The sequence below is a fragment of the Pan paniscus genome, chromosome 2 (genome assembly GCF_029289425.2).
Source record: "Pan paniscus chromosome 2, NHGRI_mPanPan1-v2.0_pri, whole genome shotgun sequence".
Taxonomy (NCBI): Eukaryota; Metazoa; Chordata; class Mammalia; order Primates; family Hominidae; genus Pan; species Pan paniscus.
The window spans coordinates 4,390,993-4,414,795 of NC_085926.1; the positions used below are offsets into that span (position 1 = coordinate 4,390,993).

A 23,803-nucleotide genomic window follows, 5' to 3' on the forward strand; every position below is an offset into this window, starting at 1 on the left:
TTGAATTACATGGTATTTTTTGAAACAAAAATTTTTCTTGAGACAGGGTCTCCTTCTGTCACCCAGGCTGGAGTGCAGTGCTGTGATCATAGCTCACTACAGCCTTGACCACCTGGGCTCAAGCAATCCTCCCTCCTCAGCCTCCCAAGTAGCTAGAACCACAGGCATGAACCACCATGCCCAGCTAATTTTTAAAAATTATTATTTGTAGAGACAGGGTCTCGCTATATCGCCCAGGCTGATCTTGAACTACTGAGCTCAAGTGACCCTCCTACCTCAGCCTCCCAAAGTGCTGGGATTACAGGCATGCAACACCATGCCAGGCCATAATTATATGTTTTTATAATCCCGCTGTGTAATACTTAATAAATACTTTGCTGATTGAATGAAAGAGTTTGCTTGTTAGCCTTAAAAAAATTTAGGTGTGCTTTATTAAGATATAATTAATATACAGTAAAATTTATCCTTTTTAAGTGCACAGTTCCAGTGAGTTTTGACAAACATATATAGTCATGTAACCGCTACCACAATCAAGACATACAACATGATTTATCTTGAAGAAAAAAAAAAAAGACACATATACGTACTATGAACCAGGCACAGTTTGAGCACTTTACAAATATTAACTCAGGTATTCTCCATCCAACCTTGGAGGTAGGTTAAGTTACTGGCAAAATAAGTGGCACAGTCAGGCAGCCTTGCTCCAGAGTCCATGCTCTGAGGCACTCCACTGCGCTCCCACTTAGAGACAAGAAGTGTAGGAAATTAGGCAATGCTTAAAAGGAGGCAAGGAAGAGCAGCGTCTACCACTGTAATGAGAATTAACATCTACACAGAGCCAGTATAATGGCAAGACTTTTTTCTAGGAAGGGCTTCAGATAAAAGTTCAAAGGAAATGAAAATCCTAAAGCATCAGTTGCCAAGATAAAAGCCTCAACATCAGGTAAGCCATACACAGCATCTGAGAGGTACCAATAAATAGGCTCTAATAAGCCAGAACCGTATCAGGGGAGTCTGTGGGGAAAGGGATTTATCTCCTTTTTTTGTTCAAAAAGACAATTAATCACACACCTGTCTACTATTTGCTCCAAAAACGCAAGAAGCCGGGACAACCCCACTCCTATCTTAGTTTTTCCTTTTCCTATGACCCAAAAGCACCCTTACTTAAGTGGCAGAAATTAAAAGAATCACGTTTTCTCCAAGCATGGCTAATGTGCTTTCTTGCAAATGTAAACCATGTGGGCAGAAGTGCACATTATCTTCTAAGCATTTCCAGGTACAGATGCTCCTTAGCATGGGATTAGGTCCTGTCCTGATAAATCCATCATAAGTTGAAAATATTATTAAGTCAAAAATGCATTTAATACTCCTAACCTACCCAACATCACAGCTTAGCCTAGCCTACCTTAAACATGTTCAGAACACTTACGTTAGTCTGTAGTTGGGCAAATCATCTAACAACACAAAGCCTATTTTATAATAAATTGTGGAATGTATCATGTAAATTACTGAATACTGAACTGAAAGTGGAAAACAGAATGGTTGTATGCATACTTAAAACCACAGTTTCTACCGAAGGCATATCACTTTTGCACAATTGTAAACTCAAAAAAAAATCTTAAGTCAAACCATTGTAAGTAGGGGACTGTCTGTGCTTAGAAACTATCACAGACAAAGCCATTGGCTATTCCTCCTTCAACTGCAGGGCTACAATATTTCCAAGGCCTTAAATGCTTAATGTTACATTAATAAACTTTTGTTAATTACAAACAGGCACACTGCAAACGTGAAAAGCTACGTGTCAAAATAATGGCTGGCAGCAGTTTTCTTCCCAGGAATATCTAGAATCTGACAAACACTCTGAGTCAGTTTATTACTCTATAAGACAATTACCAAGAATTCACTGTAGCAGCAATGAAAGCATTTATAATTGTGGAACTCTCCCATGTAATGGCCACACTCTCCTACACTGTTTCTCGCTTAACAATTCTTGCATTACACTGCTTTAGGTGGTTCTCTGCATGCTCTGTTACAATGTATCAAATTGTGATTCAAGTCTCTCACAGTATCTGCTAGCGTGCAATTTAGACTCCTCAAGTAGATCTGGAACAAGAAGGAGCTGATTTGCCAATGGGAAGGCATGGGAACAAAATAGTTGCCTTTCATCATCAACTTCAATGAACTAAGTCTGCAATCAATAACTACGACACTTATCACAGTGACGCGAGTACTAATGACAGTCATCCCAGGCTGACACAACTGTAGCACCTAACACAGTCCTCAATTTAGGTGACTGCTCAGCTGCTTCTTATAAATAAAACTATTTTTGCTAGCAAACAACATGATAATTAACTAAAACTGTTTGAAATGCTTGCCACTTTGCCAAAAAACAGAAAAATTACTAGGAGGGTGTAGTGGGTTGAAGAGTGTTCCCAAAATTAGTGCTCATTCACAGCCCTAGTATCTGACCTGATTCAGAAATAGGAACTTTGCAGACTTGTAATTTTTGTAATTAATATAAGATCATATTGGATTAGGGCGGGCCCTAAATCCAATGACTGGTGTCCTTATAAGATGAGGAGAGGATGCACAGAGGAACACAGAGAAGTCTATGTGGTGATGGAGGCAGGGACTGGAGTGAGGCGGCTACAAGCCAAGGAATGAGAAGGATTCCTGGAAGTCACCAGGAAGGATCTTCCCTTAGAGACTCCAGATGGGGTGTGGCACAGCCAGCACCTTGATTTCAGACTGCTAGCCTCCAGAACTGTGAGAGGATAAATTTCTGTTGTTTCAAGACACTAAAAGTGGGAGGCTGAGGCCAAGAGATGGTCAAGAGATAGAGGTCAAGAGATCAAGGTCAAGAGATGGAGCCCACCCTGGCCAATATGGTGAAACCCCATCTCAGCTAAAAATACAAAAATTAACTGGTCGTGGTGGCACACACCTATAGTCCCAGCTACTTGGGAGGCTGAGGCAGGAGAATCACTTGAATCCGCGAGGCGGAGGTTGCAGTGAGCCGAGATCGTGCCACCGCACTCCAGCCTGGCAACAGAGTGAGCCTCCATCTCAAAAAAAAAAAAAAAAAAAAAGATACTAAGTGTGGTAATTTGCTATGCAGCCCTAGCAGATTAATCCAGAGAGTTGGGGAAGAGGGGTATCTCCATTCCCATTTGTGAAAGAAAACATTAATAAATCAAAATTAACACTGTCTCTCATGATCAAATTTATGACTGCAGGCTAAAACAACTTAAGTGGCTATTGGTGGTGGTGTTTAAACACCTCATCTGTTTGCCTGTATACCACAGCAGGAAGAGCGGCTGCAGGCCCTACCACCTCCACCTCCTGTGCTCAAGAGGCTCGGGGATGCATAAGAATCCACTTGGAATTAACCTAGATATCCATCAGCAGTGGACTGGATAAAGAAAACGTGGTACATATACACCATGGAATACTACACAGCCATAAAAAAGAATGACTCATGTCCTTTGCAGCAACATGAATGGAGCTAGAGGCCATTATTATCCTATGTGAATTAACGCAGGAACAGAAAACCAAATACCGCATGTTCTCACTTATAAATGGGAGCTAAACATTGGGTATACATGGAGACAAAGAAGAGAACAATAGACACTGGGACCTATTTGGGCAAGGTGGAGGGTGAGAGAAGGATGCGGACTGAAAAACTACATACTGAGTATTATGCTGATTACCTGGGTGACAAAATTATCTACACCAAACCCCCACGGCCCACAATTTACCCATGTAACAAACCTGCACATCCATCCTTTGCACTTAAAATGAAAGTTGGAAAGAAAAACAAAGTCTCAGTGGAAAAACATATGGAACATAGGGACTCTGCCTACAACCAGGCAGGAACCATCGTGAATCCTGTCTCCAAAGGTACTATTGCCCGTAACTGCTCTAGTCCCATAGACACCAAAATATTAACATGTCTCCAATGCTTGCATGGTTGCAAGAACAGCAAAACACACAGGTTTCTACATAACAGTCCCAATAATCTCAAAAGGCCAAGGTACAGCTAAAGTTCTCGGGAAAAGTGATGAAGAAGCAACACTCAGCATTAGTGCAGAGAAATCTACCCCTGTTTAAAACACCTGGGAAGGCATGTAAGTCTTTAAGGATGAGTTGAATCCACTGGAGATGCCACAGAACCACGTATCAGTGAGACTGGCTTGTTTGGAGGAGGAATGAGTCTGTAAGGAAGAGGGGTAGCCAGCCTGCTCACGGCTACCAGGACATTTTTCACAGCACAACGACTGCACTCTGTGTAGTCAAGAGACATTTCCCTTTCCCTCATCATGCCCAATACATTGACAAGGAAAGCAACAGAAGGGATGGAGAGTGTGACAAATTTCCATCACTCAGCAAACAGTCAAAAGGCACCACTAGCGACCTGGATGGGACTAGAGACTATTATTCTAAGTGAAGTAACTCAGGAATGGAAAACCAAACATCATATGTTCTCACTCATAAGTGGGAGCTAAGCTATGAGGATGCAAAAGCATAAGAATGACACAATGGACTTTGGGGACTCTGGGGGAAAGGGTGGGAAGGGGGTGAGGGATAAAAGGCTAAAAATCGGGTGCAGTGTATACTGCTCGGGTGGGGGTGCACCAAAATCTCACAAATCACCACTGAAGAACTTACCCATGTAACCAAACACTACCTGTTCCCCAATAACCAATGGAAATTAAAAAAATTAAAACAAATAATAAACATGTCATTTGACACAATCCATAGTAATGAAATGCTAAGCACCCATTACAAAGAATGAGGCACTTCTGTACGTGTACACTTTACTATCACTTTTTACTAAGAAAATAACAGCATCAAGCATTTATTCTGACTTCCTCACACAAACTATGCCTCAGGAAAATAGAAGAGTTATGAGTGAATGTTCTTTATAGAGGAATTCCAGATAATTAATGCAGAAAGAGTAATAGAATATCACTATGTCAAAAATCTTGGCCAGGTGCAATGGCTCATGCCTGTAATCCCAGCACTTTGGGAGGCCAATATGGGAAGATTGCTTGAGCCCAGGAGTTCAAGACCGGCCTTGGGCAACATGGTGAAACCTCATCTCTACAAAAAATACAAAAATTAGCCGGGCGTGGTGGGGCACGCCTGTAGTCCCAGCTACTCAAGAGGCCGAGGCAGGAGAACCATTTGAGCTTGGGAGGCAAAGGTTGCAGTGAGCAGTGACTGCGCCACAGCACTACAGCCTAGACAACAGGAATGAGAAACTCTGTCTCAGGAAAACAAACAAACAAACAAACAAACCTTCCTAAAGAACTGAATCTAGGCAATGAGTATCAATGGCTGCTAAAATCAGTGAGTGAAAGGCTAATGAAGAACCTCGTAACGGATGGTTCAGACTGACAATGCCTACTTAAATACTGATCAATCTTATTAACAAAAATAATCTTATCGGTGTCACAATAAAAGCCATGCATACTATGCCTCCTGATATGATATAAAGAATGTACACAGCCCTATGAAGTATTTTTAATTACTCTTATACATACACGCACACATACATGCACACACATACCACACACACACACACACATCCTACCTAAAGCCTAAATATAATCAAGACTTTAAATCTAAACAAAGATTGTAGGAAATACAAGGGGTAGAAGAATATACTAAAATGATTCCATGAAGATGCAATGAACAAAACCCAGGCCATGGGAAATTCTTTTAAAAATAGATCATTTGTGGTGATTCCTCAATGATCTAGAACCAGAAATACCATTTGACCCAGCCATCCCATTATTGGGTATATACCCAAAGGATTATAAATCATTCTGCTATAAAGACACATGCACACATATGTTTATTGTGGCACTGCTCATGATAGCAAAGACTTGGAACCAACCCAAATGCCCATCAATGATGGACTGGATAAAGAAAATGTGGCACATATACACCATGGGATACTACGCAGCCATAAAAAAGGATGAGCTCATGTCCTTTGCAGGGACATGGATGAAGCTGGAAACCATCATTCTCAACAAACTAACAATAGAACAGAAAACCAAACACCGCATGTTCTCACTCACAGGAGGGAGTTGAACAATGAGAACACATGGACACAGGGAGGGGAACATCACACACTGGGGCCTGTCAGGGGGTCGGAGACTAGGGGAGGGATAGCATTAGGAGAAATACCTAATGTAGGTGACGGGTTGATGGGTGCAGTAAACCACCATGGCACATGTATACCTAAGTAACAAACCTGCACATTCTGCACGTGTACCCCAGAACTTAAAAAGTATAATAAAAAGAAAAAAAAAAGAGATCAGGGCCGGGCGCAGAGGCTCATGCCTATAATCCCAGCACTTTGGGAGGCCAAGGCAGATGGATCACTGGAGGTCAGGAGCTCAAGACCATCCTGGCCAACATGGTGAAACCTTGCCTCTATTAAAAATACAAAAATTAGCCAGTCGTGGTGGTACACACCTATAATTCCAGCTTTTAGGGATGCTGAGGCAGGAGAATTGCTTGAACCCGGGAGGCGGAGGCTGCAGTGAGCCGAGGTTGTGCCACTGCACTCCAGCCTGGGCGACAGAGCAAGATTCCAACTCAAAAATAAATAAATAAATAAAAATAAAAAGAGATCAGACATCTTTTCAACAAATAAATAGCAAGGGAGGAAAAAGAGAGAAGTTATAAATTGAGAGGCTTAAAATATCCTCTGGTCGTGGTGGTGGCACGGGGCAATTCTATATGCCTTGTGGCAGTTTTTGTCCTGGATTATCTTTTGAAGGATGTTTGTGTAACCAACAGTCTCAGAAGATGACAGAAGGCAGGTTTGTTTCCTGGCCAGAACAATAATGTCAAAGGTTGGGTATGTTTATTATAAACCTCTTTATAAGACTGGAGTCTCCTAAGCTCAGGATTCTCCGGCTGTGACAAAGACCTACTGTGTCATCCTTATGGGATTTGGGAGACAAGGGGAAGCGATGTGAACATGAAGTGCATGTTGCCTGCTGTGCTGTGACTAGAAAAATCTGTAACTCTGACACAGAAACTTCATGTCTTCCGCCAGCATCCATGACACTGTAGTGGCCTAACTCATGAGCTTGCAAACAGAATAAAATTTCAGACTCTTCATAGTCTTGACAAAGACATATCAACAAACAAAATGCATAGTATTACTGTCATACATATTACAGTTATATATGTGAAAAACTTAACAACACAGTGACCATTATTGCTTTAAACAATCTTCTGTTTTTAAAAGGAATTAAGTGAAAAAATAAATGCAGTCTTTTCTACTTACCTATTTACCATATTTCCTGCTTGTCAGTTCTGCCTGTGTATCTATCTGAGGTATCAGCTAGTGCCAGTCCCTTTCAGTCTAGAAAAACTGCTTAGTATTTCTTAGTATGGCAGATCTGCTAGCAGATTCACTGTCTTTGTTAATCTACAATGACTTTATTTCTCCTTCATTTTAAAATATTAAACCTTTATTATGGGTAACTGTTGATTCACATGAAGCTGTAAAAGGTAACAGAGGAATTGGTGCACTCTATATCCAGTTTTCCCCAATGGCAACATCTTCCAAAACTCTGTACTGTATCTCAACCAGGATGTTGACACTGACACAGTCAAGACACAGAACATTTGCATCACAAGGATCCCTTACGTTGCCCTTTTATAGTTACGACCACTTCCTTCCCAACCCCAACCCCTTCTTAACCCCTGGAAAACACTAACCCCTTCCCACTCCTATAATTTTGTCATTTCAAGAATGTTATATTAATATAAGTGGAATCATACAGTATGTAAACTTTTGGAACTGGCTTTTTTTCCACTCAGCATAATTCTCCGGAGATTCATCCAGGTTGCTCTCCGTACCAACAGTCTATCCCTTATTACTATTGAGTAGTATTCCATGGTGTGGATGTATCGGTTTGTTTAAATATTCACCCACTGAAGGACATTTCGGCTGTTTCTAGTTTTTTTGGCTATTACGAATAAAGATGCTATGTACAGGTTTTTGTATGAACATAAGTTTTCATCCCTTTGGAATCAATGCCAAAGGAGGGCATATAGTGGTCGAATGTTTACTTCATTTTCTTTTTTCTTTTTTTTTCTTGAGAGAGTCTCTCGCTCTGTCACCCAGGCTGGAATGCAGTGGCGTAAGCTTGGGTCATTCCAACCTCCACCTCCCGGGTTCAAGCGATTCTCCTGCCTCAGCCTCCCGAGTAGCTGGGATTACAGGCACGCACCACCAGGCCCAGCTAATTTCTGTATTTTTAGTATAGACAGGGTTTCACCATGTTAGCCAGGCTGGTCTCGAACTCCTGACCTCATGAGATCAGCCTGCCTTTGCCTCCCAAAGTGCTAGGATTACAGGAGTGAGCCACTGTGCCAGCTGAATGTTTAGGTTTTAAAGAAAACGTCAAATTGTTTTCCAGAATGGCTGTACTCTGTCACACAACCACCAGCAATGGATAAATGATCCAGTTTCTCTGTATCCTAGCCAGTCACTACTTTTTAATTTTAGCCATTCTGATACGTGTGTAGTTGTATCTCATTATGGTTTTAATTTGTATTTCTCCAGTGCTAATGACGTTCAGCATCTTTTCATGTGCTTACGTGCCATCTGTGTATCTTCTTCTGTGGTGTCTCTTCATGTCTTCTGCACGTGTTCTAATTGGATTGTTCGGTTTTTTACTGCTGAGTGTTGAGTTTTTTATATATTGTAAATATATGTGGCTTTTGTCAGATACATGGGTTGCGAATATTTTCTCCCACTCTGTAGCCTGCCTTTATATCCTCTTAACAGGCTCTTTCACAGAAAAGAAGTTCTAGTTTTTATAAAGTCCAGTTTGTTTATTTTTCCATATGTGGGTGATCATGCTTTTTGGTGTCAAGTCTATACTCTCTTTGCCTAGGCCTAGATCTCAGATTTTCTCCTGTGTTTTTTTCTAAAGGTTTTAGAGTTTTGCAGTTTAAATTTTAACTCTGTGATTCATTTGGAGTCAATTTTTATGTAAGGTGTGAGACTAAGGTAGAGGTTCATTTTCTGCCCACAGATGTCCAATTGTTCCAGCACCATATGTTGAAAAGCCTTTCTTTCCTTCATTAAATTGCTTTGGCAACTTTGTCAAAAATCAGTTGGGCATCATATATGTGTGGGTCTATTTCTGGATTCTCTATTTTGTTCCACTGATCTATAAGCATATCCCTCCACCAATATCAAACAGTCTTGATTACTGTAGCTAAGTAGTAAGTCTTCAAATTGGGTAGATTGGTTCCTCTCACATTATTATTTTTCAAAATTGTTTTAGCAATTCTAGTTCCTTTGCCTTTCCATATATATTTCAGAATAATCATGTCAATATCTACAAAAAATCTTGCTGGGATTTTGATAGGAATTACATTAAACAATTGGGGGAAGAACTGATATCTCTACTAGGCTGAATTTTCCAATTCATGAGCACTGTCTCTTCATTTATTCAGATATTTCTTTCATTAGTGTTGCATAGCTTTTAGCACACATGTACTAAACACATTTTATTAGATTTACACATAAACATTTCATTTGGTTTTGGTGACTGTAAATGTATTGTATTTTAAATTTCAATGTCCATGTGTTTGTTGTTAGTCTTACAAAAATAAACATGTTTATCTTGTGTCTTATAAACTTTATAAACTGAAATATTAGTTTTAAGAAGATTTTGGTAGATTCCTTGGGACTTTCTCTATGTAAACAAACACTCATATATCTGCAAATAGGGACTTTTATTTCTTCCTTGCTGATCTGTATACCTCTTATTTCCATTTCTTACCTTATTCTACTGGCTAGAAATCCCAGCACTATGTTGAATAAGAGTTCTGGAAACAGACATAGTTACCTTTTTCCCAATATTAGTGGGAAAGCACTTGGTCTTTTACCATTAAGTATAATGGTAGGTATATAGTTTCTTTGTAGATGCTCTTTACTAAGTTTGAGAAAATCTTTGTATTCCTATTTTCCTGAGAATTTTTGTTATAAATGAGTGTTGAAGTTTGTTAAATGCTTCTTCTGCACTGATATAATCATATGGCTTTTTTTTTCTTCTTTTGCTTCTTATTATGGTAGATTACACTGACTGATTTTTAAATATTTAACCAGACTGCACTCCTGGAATAAACCTCAATTATCATGTTTTAAAAAATACACTGATGAATTCTATTTGCTAACATTTTGTTAAGGATTTTTGTGTCTCTATTTATGAGGGATGTTCACCTGTAGTAACCTTTTTTTTTTTTACTGCTTTTGGTTTGGGGATCAAGGCAATACTAGCTTCGTAAAATGATTAGAAAGTGCTCCCTTCTTTTCATTTTCTAAAACAAATTGTGTAGAATTGGTGTTGATTCTTCTTTAAATGTCTAGTAAAATTCTTCAATGAATCCATTTGGGCCTGGAGATTTGTTTTTTGAGAAGTTTTAAAATTTCTAATTCTACTTCCTTAATAGTTACAGGACTATTCGAATTATCTATTTCATATTGGGTAAACTGTGGTATTTGGAGTTTTTTGAGGAAGTTTCTCGCCTAAGTTGTCACATTTATGGGTATACAGATGTTCACAGTATTCCCTCATTATCCTTTTGATGTCTACAGAGTTTGCACTGATATCTTGTTTCATTTCTCATATTAGTAATTTGGGTATTCTCTTTTTGCTTTGTCAGACTTGCTAGAGGTTTGTCAATTTTATAAATCTTTTCAAAGACCCAGTTCTTCATTTAACTGATTTTTCTCTGTTTTTCTGTTGTCTATTTCATTGATTTCTGTTTTTATTATTTCCTTACTTTTGCTTGCTTTGGGTTTAGTTTTCTCCTTTTTCTTCTGGGTCAAGCTGAAACATATTGATTTTAGACTTTTTCTCTTTTCTAATGCACACATGCAGTTCTGTAAATTTCCCTCTTAGCACTGTTTTCACTGTATCCCACAAATTTTGATATGTTTCATTTTCATTCAGTTCAGTGCACTGTTGGATTCACCTTGGGACTTCCCCTGTGACCTAAGGATTATTTAGAAGCGTGTTTCATAGTTTCCATGTGTTTGGAGATTTTCCTATTATATTTCTGTTACTGATCTCTAGTTTGATTCTATTGTGGTTGGAGAACACATTCTGTATGTCTTCAATTTTTAAAAATTTGTTGAGGTTCATCTGATGGCACAGGATATGGTCTAACTTGGTATATGTTCCATGCATACCTGAAAAGGGGTATTCTGCAGTTATAGGGTAGACAGTGCTAGAAATCTCTATCAGATCCTTTGGTTGATGGTATTGTTGAGTTCTTCTATATCCTTGCTGAACTTCTGTCTAATTGTACTATCAATTATTGAGAAAGGAGTGGTAAGGTCCCCAACTAAAATTGTGGATTAGTCTACTTCTCCTTTCAATTTTATTACTTTTTGCTTCACATGTTTCAGCTCCATTCTCTGGGACATACACAGTATTACTATGTCCTCTTGAAGGATTAACCATTTTATCATTATATATGTTCTTCCCCAACTCTGGTAAATTTCTTTGCTTTGAAGTCTGCTTTACATGATATGAATATAGCCACTCTGACTTTCCTTTGATTAATGTTTACATAATATATATTTTCCCATCATTTTGTTGTCAACTTGCTTATATATCATAATATTTGAAGTTTCTTGTACACAGCATATAATTAGGTTGGTTTTTTAATCTACTATGCCAATCTGTCTTTTTAACTGATATATTTAAGCAATGTACTTTTAATATAATTATTGGTATGTCAAAGAGTTAAGTCTGTCATTTTATTTTCTGTTTTCTGTCTGTTCTCTATTTTTTTGTCTCTGTTTTCCTTTTTCTGACTTCCTGTGGGTTACCCAAACTTTTAAAAAAGAATTCCATTTTTATTTACCTATTGTGCTTTTGAGCATACCTCTTTGTGTAGCTTTTTTAGTGGCTGCTAAAAGGTGTATGCATATTCATAAACATACCACTCTACTTGTGTGTGTACATATAGTCATAAATGTATCAGCCTACTCATGTCATTTTAACAGTTCCAGTGAAGCATCAAAACCGTAACTCTCTTTAAATCCCTTTAGCTTCTCTTGTTTATAATATAATCATATTAAATATTTCCTTTAAATACATTTAGAACCATATCAGACAATGTTATAATTTGTTTCAACTGTCAAATAAAATTTAGAAAACTCCACAGAGGAAGGAAAGCCTATTGTATATACTCATATTTGGGCTTACCATGTTCTTCCTTCTAGTCCGATATTCAAAAGTTCCTTCTTTAATCATTTTCTGTTTAAGAACATTCCTTTAGCCATCCTTTTAGGATAGGCTGGCTAGCAACAAATTCTCTTAGTCTGCCTTTGTCTGAGAATATCTTGATTTCTCCTTATTCCAAAAAGACACTGGATAAGGATTCTGGGTTAACAGTACTTTTCTTTCAGCACTTAAAAAACATCATGCCATTTCCTCTGGCCTTCATGGTCACCAATGGGAAATCCATTGTCATTCAAATTGTTTTTTTTTTCCCTATAGGTAAGGTGTCATTTTTTCTGGCTGCTTTTAAAAGTTTTGTCTTTAGTGTTCAGAAGTTTAATTATAACGGTGTCTTCTTGTAGATTTCTTCAGAATTACCCTCATTGGGGTTTGCTTAGCTCCTTGAATCTGTGGGTTTGAGTCTCTTGCCAAACTGGAGGTGTTTTCAGCCATTATTTTGTGAAGTACTCATTTCATGCTGTCTTCTTTCTTTTCTCCTCTGGGATTCTCAATACGTAAATGTAAGATCTTTTGTTATAATCATGTAGATCCTTGTGGTTCTCAATATTTCTTTATTTACTGTTTTCTTTCCACTGTTCAGATTGGGTAATTTCTTTTGTTCTAGTTTACAGTTCACTGATTTTTCCCCCTCTGTGCCCTCCATTCTGCTGTTGAGCCCATACACTGAGCTTCTTAGTTTGATTTTTCAATTTTCAGTTCTAAAATTTGCATTTGGTTCTTCTTATATTTTCTATTTCTTTGCTGAAGCTTTCAATTTTTTCATTTGTTTCAAGTGCGATCATAGTTGCTCACTGATTTCTTTCTTCTCCCATGGTTTCTTTAATATCTTTGCTGGGTAAGTCTAACATCTCTGTCATCTCAGTGTGGGCATCTGCTATCTATTTAAATTCACTTTGTTATCTTCCTGGTTCTTGGAATGGCAAGTGACTTTTCAACTTAAATGTGGACATGTTCTTATTATGTTAAAAGACTCTGGATCTTATTAACACCCTGTTTTAGCTGTCTTTCTCTGATACCACCCTGGCAGGGGAACAGAGAAGGTGTGATCCTGTTACTGCCAGGCAGAATCAGAAGTTCAGGTTCCTTGCTCAGCCTCCATTAACAATTCAGAAGGGACCCTTCATTACTACTAGATGTGGGTAGGAGTTTTGGCTCCCCACCTGGTTGTATACAGCAAGGTAGGGGTAACCACTTTACTACTAGACAATAAGAAAGACCTGGCTAGGCCTTCTCTGGCACCTAAATACAGCTTCATGAGGGTACAAGCCTAGACTCCCCACTCAGCCTTTGCTGGACAGTTTTTTCTTTGGTGTTTAGATAGAGTAGAGTGGTTATTGTCTAAAAGCTTTCTGTATTGTTAGACTGCCCATTTCCTACTTGCTCTTTTGGCTAGAGCGAACAGGCTTTTGTTGAGACTTCCTTTGTCTGCACCTGTTAGCATTTCTGAGTTGCTTGCTTCTTTAGCTCCAAGTCAGGGATATATGCAGCAAGAAGGAAATAAAAGAGACAGGGTCTCACTCTGTCACCCAGGCTGGAGTACAGTGGCACGATCTTGGCTCACTGCAGCCTCAACTTCCTGGGCCCAGGGGATCTTTCCACCTAAGCCTCCTGAGTATCTGGGACTACAAGCGCATACCATGATACCTGGCTAATTTTTGTATTTTTTATAGAGACCAGGTTTTGTCATGTTGCCTAGGCTGGTCTCGAACTCCTGGGCTCACCATAATGTCATTTCTAGGACTCTGAGGTCTTCAGCCACTCTGCTTTAACCTTCCATGGTCTGCTTATAATTCTTTTATGTGCAGTGTCCAGAGTTTTAGTTGTATTTAGTAAGAGCAATAGAAAAATTTACATCTACTCCATCTCTCCATCTTTCTAGAACCAGAAGTCAAACCTCCTTCACCTTCGTTTTTGAAGGATTGTTCTCCTGGATATAGAATTCTCAGTTGACAGGTTTGTTTGTTTTTTTCCTTTCTACTCTTTGATTATGTCACACCATCATCCTCTGGTCTCCACTGTTTCTGATCAGAAATCAGCTATTAATCACATTATTGTTGCCCTGTATGTGATGAACTGTTTTCCTCTTGTTATATTCAAGATTTGTCTTTCAACAGTGTCAATATGATTTGTCCAGGTGTGGTTTTTTGTTTTTGTTTTGTTTTGTTTTGTTTTTTGCAGTTTATCCTAATTGAGGTTCACTGAGCTTCTTGGATTTATAGATAACCTTCATCAAATTTGGGAAATTTTCAGATTTTTCTTTCAAATTTTTGTCCCTTTTGCTCCTCTCCATTTGAGATTCCCTTTACACATGTGTTAAAGTTATGTTGGAACACATGATGTTGTTGCACAGGGCTGTCTTGATTTTTCTCTGAAATTTTTTCTGCTTTTTAAATTTTTATGTATTTATTTTGAGACAGGGTCTCACTCTGTCACCCAGGCTGAAGTGTATTGCCATGATCTGGCTCACTGCAGCCTTGACTTCGTGGGCCCAGGAGATCTTTCCACCTAAGCCTCCTGAGTAGCTGGGATTACAGGTGCATACCATGACACCTGACTAATTTTTGTAATTTTTGTGGATATAGGGTTTTGCCATGTTGCCCAGGCTGGTCTCGAACTCCTGTGCTCCAGTGATCTACCTGCCACAGCCTCCAAAAGTATTGGGATTACAGGCATGGGCCACCATGCCCAGCCCTCTCTGCTCATTGGTTTGGATAATTCCTTTTTCTTTTCTTTTTTTTTTTTTTTTTTTGAGATAGAGTCTTGCTCTGTCACACAGGCTGGAGTGCAGTGGTGCGATCTTGGTTCACCACAGCCTCAACCTCCCTAGGTTCAGGTGATCCTGCCACCTCAGCGTCCCAAGTAGTTAGGACTACAGATGTGCACCATCATACCTGGCTAATTTTTTATTTCTTGTAGAGACGTGGTTTCTCCATGTTGCCCGGGTTGGTCTCAAACTCCCAGGCTCAAGCGATCCACTCGCCTCAGCCTCCCAAAGTGCTAGGATTATAGGTGTGAGCCACTGCATCTGTCCTGGATACTTTCCCTTGATCTACCTTCAGGATCACTGAATCTTTCTTCTACAATTTCTAATCTGCTCTTGTGTTCAACTAGGGAATTTTTCATTTCAGTTAGTAGTATACTTTTCAATTCTAGAAATTCTACTTGGTTCTTTTTTTAAAATTTCTATTTGATTCTCTATTTGTTGACTCACAGTTGGCATATTTTATAGCAACTATTCAAATATACTTTCGTTCTTTAAATATAATCATAATAGCTATTTTTAAGTCTTTGTTAAATCTAGCATCTGGGCCTACTTGGGAGTTAGTTTTAACTTAAATACTCATCTTCTTTAGTATGGGTCACACTTTCTTGTTAGTCTGCATGTTTATTACATTTTAGCTGAAAACTAGACATTTAAGATTATATATAATATGCATAATTTAAGATTACATATATAATCTTAAATATTCTTAAATGTTTATATGTTCAGATATATGTGTGTGTGTGTGTATATATATATATATCTACCTATATATATAAAGAGAGAAAGAGAGCGAGAGAGAGAGCACATGTATATGTAACAGCAACTCTTGATTACCCTATTTTTCTGAAGGTTTTTGTTTTGTTTTGTTTTGGTAACTTACCTGAATATAAACTGTAGAATCTCATTCCCCATGGTCTGTACCCACTGATGTCTCTGTTCAGATTTTTTTTTCAATTCCATTGAGGTCATATTTGTGTTGCATACTTGAACAGCTGACCAATAATTTAGACAGAGGCTATCTCAGACACCTTGAACCCACTGGGCTTTTACCCTTCATGAACCAAGGTGCATGGATTGAGGAATGGCATTCAAAGTGGCAGTCATCTCAAGTCTCCCTGGCTTTCACTTTTTGCTGGGCTCTCTTGGGTCTTCCCTGCTTATGTTTAGTTTCCCAGAAAGCCTAGAAAAGCTTATTTCACACCTTTAATGTCTCTGTTACTTGCGCAATCTCCCTGTTAAATTTCTGGCTGGTCTACCACCCATCACAACTGCTACCGTGGGCTAGTCATGCTGCAGGATTTCCCAAAATATTCTAACGTGAGTCTGCTTTTTTAGCTGACAAAGCCACAGGCTTTCAGTGCCCCCATCCTCCACCCTGAATCAAGTCAATCTTTGGCTGTAAGGCTTTGGTTTTCGCCACCAGTCCTGAACTGACAGTTACATTTTTATTTTAGTTTTAGAGACAGGGTCTCCCTCTGTCACCCAGGCCACAATGCAGTGGTGCAATCATAGCTCACCATAGCCTCGACCTCCTGGGGTCAAGTGATCCTCCCATCTCAGCCTCCTGAATAGCTGGGACTACAGGCATATGCCACCACACTCGCCTAATATTTTATTTTTTTGTAGAGACATCTCACTATGTTGACCAGGCTGGTCTTGAAATCCTGGCCTCAAGAGATCATCCCACCTCAGCCTCCCAAAGCACTGGTATTACAGAAATGAGCCACCATGACTGGCCTTTTATTTATTTATTTATTTATTTATTTATTATTATTTTTTTTTAATAATAGAGTGTGGCAGGAAGAGGATATGGAATCAGTTCCAAGCAAGAATGCCACATATTCTCACCCATTCTTGGCCAAAGCTATAGAAGTTTCTCAAGAATCAACACTTCTCAATTTATCACCTCCCTTTGGTGGATTTTCAGTTTCCAGTGGTTGGGTGTGTGTTTTTTCTTTACAATTTTGTTCAGTTTTGTACTTGTTTTCTGTATTAGTGAATCACTTGACCTCTTACATTGCAATTACCAAAATAAGAACTCAACCAAATGTAATTAGGATCACAACAAGAATGGAATTTCTTAGGATCCTGATTCTCAACAAGCCAATTACAGAAAAATGTTCATGAGATAATTAAGGACATGTGAATGCTGACTGAGTATTTGATAATATTAAGGAATTATTTTTAGGTTTTTTTGAGATTTGATAATACCATTATAGTTTTGTTTTTATTATTATTTTTTAAAAGAGTGTTTAGCTTTTACAGTCACATACTGAAGTGCTTTTTTTGTGTGTTTTGAGACACGGTCTTACTCTGTTACCCAGGGTAGAGTGCAGTGGCATGATCATGACTCACTGCAGACTCAATTTCCTGGGCTCAAGCAATCCTACCACCTCAGCCTCCTGAGTAGCTGGGACCACAGACACATGCACCATTTTAAATTTTTGGGTAAAGACGGTGTTTCACTATGTTGCCCAGGCTGGTCTCAAAGTCCTGGGCTCAAGTGATCTGCCCATCTCGCTCTCCCAAAGTGTTGGGATTATAGGCATGAGCCACGGCACCCAGCCATATACTGAAGTTTTCTAGGGAAAAAAGTATATAGTATTTGGGGTTGGTTTTAAAGTAATTCAAAGGTGTTAGATTAAACTAGATTGGATAACTGTTAATGTCCCAGCTTTGTAATGTGTCACCTTGGCTAGACTGAACCTCATTTCCCAGAATTCTCTTCCCTTTATGTTTCTGGTTAGGGTGTGCTACAAAAGACATTTACTGAGCAATCTGGAAGACAGAAGAGTAGCAATAGCCATAGTGTTGTTATTCTCAGAAGACTGATACAAGGGATCCAGGCAAGGCTGCAGCTGTTTCTCACTGACCCTATATCCTCCTTTAGTTTCTCTGGGTCCTGGGCAGGTCTGTATTTAGCTCTGTGATGAAGAGCACTAGCTTCTCCTGTATGAAATCCACATCATCAAAGTATTTTTATCATCAGAGACACAGCCTCTGCACATCTTCCTCCTAAAAGAAGTCTCTTTCAATCACCTCAACCATCTTTCGAGAAAGGAACTCTTTGTTTTCAAATATTCTAGAATTTAAAATGACTAACGTCTCTGTTAATTACCATACCATCCATTTGTTGAGAGTATACTAATCCTTATCATCGTATTTCATCCTCATAATCACCCTGTAAAGCAGGAAGTATCATTCTTTTCATTTTAAGGATGAAAATACTGAAGCTCAGAGAGATGAAATAAATGGCATCCCCAAGATCACACAGGTAGCAAGCGAGAGAGCCAGGAGTCAAAGTCCATCACACTGTGGCACCTGCAGGCTTATCTCACCCCCGTGCCTAACCAGATAGAGCATCTTCTAGGTTCAGCAGCATCTCTACCCAAAGTACGTATTTGTGAAAAATACAGTCAAAATACCAATAATTTGTATTTTTTTTTTACCTAATGTCCAACGTGAAAAAATATTTTAAGAGCGAGCAGATGAAACCATTACTTCAAATAAAGCTTTTTGAATTATGTTTAATTTTATTTATCTCTGGGGACAAGGACCAATGAAGAAGGGACTGCAATTAGCATTAGCCTCTCCTGCATGAGAAGAAAAGGTGATGCCCAAAGAAAGGTCAAAGAAAGAAAACTAGAGATCAAACTGGAAAGAAGAGCGCAGTAAAACACACGAACCAAATTAACAACCTCCACTGTATTTTCTCTGTAAAAGCAGCATGCCATTGCGGTGATTACCATTTTAGTGAAATGAATGAAAGCAGTCATTTCCTCCACGCTACTTGTTTCACCCACACCAGATTAGAAACGAAGAGAATTTTTGAAATTGTATTACACTTGCTTATACCACGGTGGCTCCTGATTTTCCAATAATATAAGTCACTTTCAGACCCCAAAGTCTATGGTAACCGTTCTTGCTCCTGGAGTAATACATGAAATCAGGTATTTAAAATACCAGTCAACTTGTAAAATAAATAGCATATAAATAAACAATAGCAGCTAATATTTACCGAGCACATTACAGTTGGATATTGTTTTCCATATTTTTAGTCTTCCAAACAAATTTTTGATACAGATTCTCTTATTGGTATGGCAGACATATAACTGACCATCCAAATAAGGATACTTTAGAGATTGAAAGGTGGCACTATTAACACTTGTGCTAGGCACAGATATAAACCAGGAATGTTTGGACACCCACTCATTGGCCTTATTTTACAGCTAAAGAACTAAGGAACAGAAAAGTTGAATATTGTGCCCAAGGTCACGCAGCTAGTAAGCAGAGGAGCTGGGCTGAAGGCCAGGATGTCTGGCTTCAGCATCATACTCAGCCATTCTGCCATGTGCCCCTTCTGAACTAACTCACAGACTGTAACATTTTTCAAATAAATCATTCGACTATTCTAGTTTCAGACACACAAACCTCTCTATAGTTCACGAGTTCCACAAGGCCATAAAAGCACACAGTAAAAAGTCTTACAAGAGATTGCAAATAGAAAGTGTCTGCAAAATAACCTGCAGAGACTCCACAGGATGAGCCCAGGCAGGAGGCATCACCACGGGACCCACCGCACAGGCCAGGTAGTTGGGAGAACCAGTATCTAGTCTGGGCTCTATCCTTTCCCTTCTGGCCTGAGTTCCCTCACTTGTGCTCCTCTAGAGACCTTATAGGGTCCTTCCCCACCAACCATTTGATGTGAGCTGGTGGACACATGTCCAAATCCTTTTATCTTGGAGCTTCTCCATCCCAAATTGTTTCACTTCCTTCAAGGAACTTCCCATGGTTTCTTGCTGAGGTGTGAGATAAGCAACTACAATCTTCTTTGAGGTGCCTCATTCGAGGGCCTCAAGTTTTACAGCCTCTCTCCCCACTGAGAGACAGGAAGGAGAGAGAGTAGAAAAAAGAGTGAGGCCCCAGGAGAATGATTAATTCTCTGACCTATATAACGGTAGATACATATGCTCTGTTTAAGAAGCATGAATTATTATAGCTGTGAAACACAAGGCTATAAAGCATCTATGTGCTGAAAACCAGTCAACCTAAACACAGAAGAAACAACTGTTAAGAGAAAACACATATCACATTAGATTTCTGCAACAAAGAAGAAACTTTCTCATCATCTACTGGTAGTGGTAGACTGCCAGATGGAATGCAGTAGACTGCTAGATGGAATTAGCCTCCTAATAATGCAGGTGGTTCTTTAACTTCAGAAAGTGTAACACACTAATATGCAACACAAAGGAACATGCCTGCTCTATCCAATTTCAGATGGATTAGATCTAAATTATAGAGAAATCCGTTTGTTTTATCCTAAGCAATGCATGTTATACAGCAGCATCATCCTAAATGCAAAGGCGACTTCTAGGTCAACTAAAACCAAACCACCACCAACAGAGGGTACAGACTACATTCACGGAAAGATTTGCTCCAGAATCAATCACTTATATTGCTTAGAATAACTGTATAAAACTGTCAGTCCTGAGTGCAGGGCCACATATGGTTCTAAGTATTACTTGAAGTGAGAAAAGTAGACACGGTTTAGTCTCATTAGGGATCTATCACATTCTTTTATTCTCACAATCTTCTGTGTTCTTCAGTGACAATTCATTAGCAAGTTATGAGAGAATAAAGCAATTAGCTTATACCAAATGGCATTTTCACTTAACCATTATTTTCAGAGAACCACTTGAAGACTTCCATGATTTTATTTGGACGTTTTGAAAGTGGATAAGTGCTAAGTGCCCAATTCTGTATGTTCTGCTGCTTGATTAGATGCCATGTTTACTTCCTTTACTGAGTATGAAGTGGAGACTGTCCATGGAAAGAAGTGTTATTTATAATTGCATGCTACCAGATGGCCTATCTCCTTTCCACATCCCTAAAAAGGTCCAAAAAAATGTCTTCCATGGATTAGATTTCAGAGTAAGGTATAATTTCATAGCTTGCTAGCTTATTTCATTTGAATTTTCATTACACGTAAAACATAATACTCATAATTAACATATATCAAATGTTTACTACATGACAGCCTCTACCCTAGACATTTTCTCTGTAGCATCTCCTTGAAACCTCCAATAACCCCATAAAGGGTATTACTATTTCCTCACTTACAGATGAGGAAGCTGGGTGAAAAAGGTTAACTAACTTGCTCCAGGTTATTCAGCTAGTAGGTGGCTGAGCTATGACTTAAATCCAGGTCCCACTCCAAAACTGCATGCTTTTAACCATCATGCTATACTTCCTCCTCAATTTTATACTTTTATAGCAATAAATGTATATGTATGTAAACCCACTGAGGTGGGTTTGCTTGCTCTTTTAACATCTGCAAGCTCCTTAAGAAAAGAGGATTGTGTCTGTTAGATTCCCAGAACCCAGCATACAAATCTGGCATTCAGTAGCTTGCCAGTAAATTTTGCTGAATGGATAGAAGTATACCCTTACATAAAACTTCTACGTGTGGATATGCATATTCCTATATTAAAAAGGCATCCACACATCCACAGGAAAAAAATCACAGCATAATTTGGTAACAAAAAAAGATAATTTAACTATTCTATTTTCTCTTCTTAATAACCTAGTTTTATTTCCAGATCCTTAGGGAAAGAACAAATGAGTCATACTATGACATGGGGAAGTCACTAAAAGTAAGCTATAGGAATGGGAAATGGCACTATATTACTTTACAGCTCATTAACAAGTCAGACGTCAGATACAAAAACTAGCTTGCCAAATCAATAATTTTAAAAAATAATTTAATGGAAATAAGAGGTTAGGAAGGTAAGAAGGACAAGAAACTGATTTAAAATCTCAAGAGATCAAAAACGATAGGAAAAATTCACTGCCTCCCACTTGCTTTTGGAAGAAGCCACTGTATGACATAGCGATTCCCATCTCTTAAATTATCTTTATATTTATAACAAGTCTTGAGATGCCTGATTTAACATATGTGACTTGTGACAAAATACTACTACAAGGAAATAAGCAGCTTTTCATGTTTTGTATTTGAAATAACATCTGGAATCCAGTAAACATTAACAAGTCTGGGGATCAGAAGATCTGGGATTTAATCCTGACTGCAAATCAAGTTCAAAATCTGGGCCAAAGTCAAAACCTCTAGAGCTCCACACCATAAAAAATGAGTCCAAGACCACATCTTCTTTTTTGCATAATCAGGAATATTTTGAGGATATGAGAACGAGAGGGGGCGGAGGGATGGGGAAAACGCATGCGTGAACACTTCGAGCTCTTCAGGGTAGAAAAGTCCCATATAAATGCAAAGCTTTAAGACATTGACTTCACTCCTCACTCCTCGTTTTGTTCACTCCAGAAGCACAGCAGTCTGGAGTAAAGTCAGGACTATCACACAGGGATGCAGGGTCTGAGGCATATGTCTTCTTTTAACCCGAAACACATTTCACCCTAAAAATCTATAAAGCTACAGTGGGGAAGGGCTTGGGGGCCATCTTTAAGTTGACAGAGACCACTCTTCCTCCCCAAACCATTTGTGATGACTCAGGAGTACTGTGGGAAAACTCTTTATGAACATGGACTACTGTATGTGAGAAAATGTAAAGAGAATTATTGTGTGAGTTGGAATATATATGTATATTAATCTTTGCTTACAGCCAAGAGTGATGAGACAGAGCCCTATCTGAAAATATTAAGCAGCAATCACAGGCTGAGACAGTGCGGGAACATTTAGGGTTAACTGTAATTCACTGCCAAGAAAAAACAATCTGTCCAGGGAGAGCCCAGGTCATGAAAAAGATGGAAAGGAAGGCCCACGGAAGTGGAAGACAGGATGCCAACTCTGGCAAAGAGTCTGGCCCTCAAAACAGTGCGTAAATTTCCTTTCTTTTCTTTTCTTGTTTTTCTTTTTTTGAGACAGAGTCTCGCTCTGCCATCTAAGCTGGAGTGCAGTAGCGCGATCTCGGCTCACTGTAACCTCTGCCTCCTAGGTTCAAGTGATTCTTGTGCCTCAGCCTCCCAAGTAGCTGGGACTACAGGCCCGTGCCACCACACCCAGCTAATTTTTGTATGTTTTAGTAGGGATGGAGTTTCACCATGTTAGCCAGGCTATGTGATCCACCCACTTCACCTTCCCAAGATGCTGGGATTACAGGCGTGAGCCACCGCACCCAGCCGAGAGCCTAAATTTCCATTATTGATTCATACCTCAAACCACACCAAGACAAGAGATAAAATTCCTCAAGCAACCGACCCAAACTGGGGGCCGAATTCTACCTGAATTCCCAGAGTACCCCTCCTCTGCCCAGAAAAGCTGCTCAGACATGGCCTGCCAGCTGTGGATGCAACTAAGGGAGCCAAGAAAGACAGGCTTTCAAGCCCTCACCCTGAAATTTCCCCATGGCCTTTTCAGGTGAAGAAAAGTATAGGAAAGGAATAAACAATCTTTTGATTGAAAGAAATCCAAAAAACTCGGGCTTTGGTTCTGGCTTCCTAAGCATCAGTGGAGCAAAAGTGCCTATTACCATGGAAATGATAAGAAACCACCATTAGGAATTCTGAGATTCAAATTCTCTGGAGGCAAGGACTGCGTGATGTTTATGTTTGCCACTATCACACAGCAGGTGCTCAAAAATGCTATTAAACAAATGAAAGAAAAATAACATAATCTGGTCTACTAAACAACAAGAGGCAATGCTGAAGGGGAAAGGATTTTCCAAAGGGAGATGTTCCAACGAAGAGGCACTTAGAAACCGTAATCTGC

At 39.1% G+C, this 23,803-nt stretch overlaps 1 protein-coding gene across 6 annotated transcripts in view; it reads right to left on the bottom strand.

Annotated features, from left to right (window-relative positions):
* The window catches only part of SUMF1 (sulfatase modifying factor 1), a 696,570-nt gene that overhangs the window by 606,715 nt on the left and 66,052 nt on the right, over nucleotides 1–23,803 (bottom strand). The gene's annotated exons all lie outside the window — the stretch shown is intronic.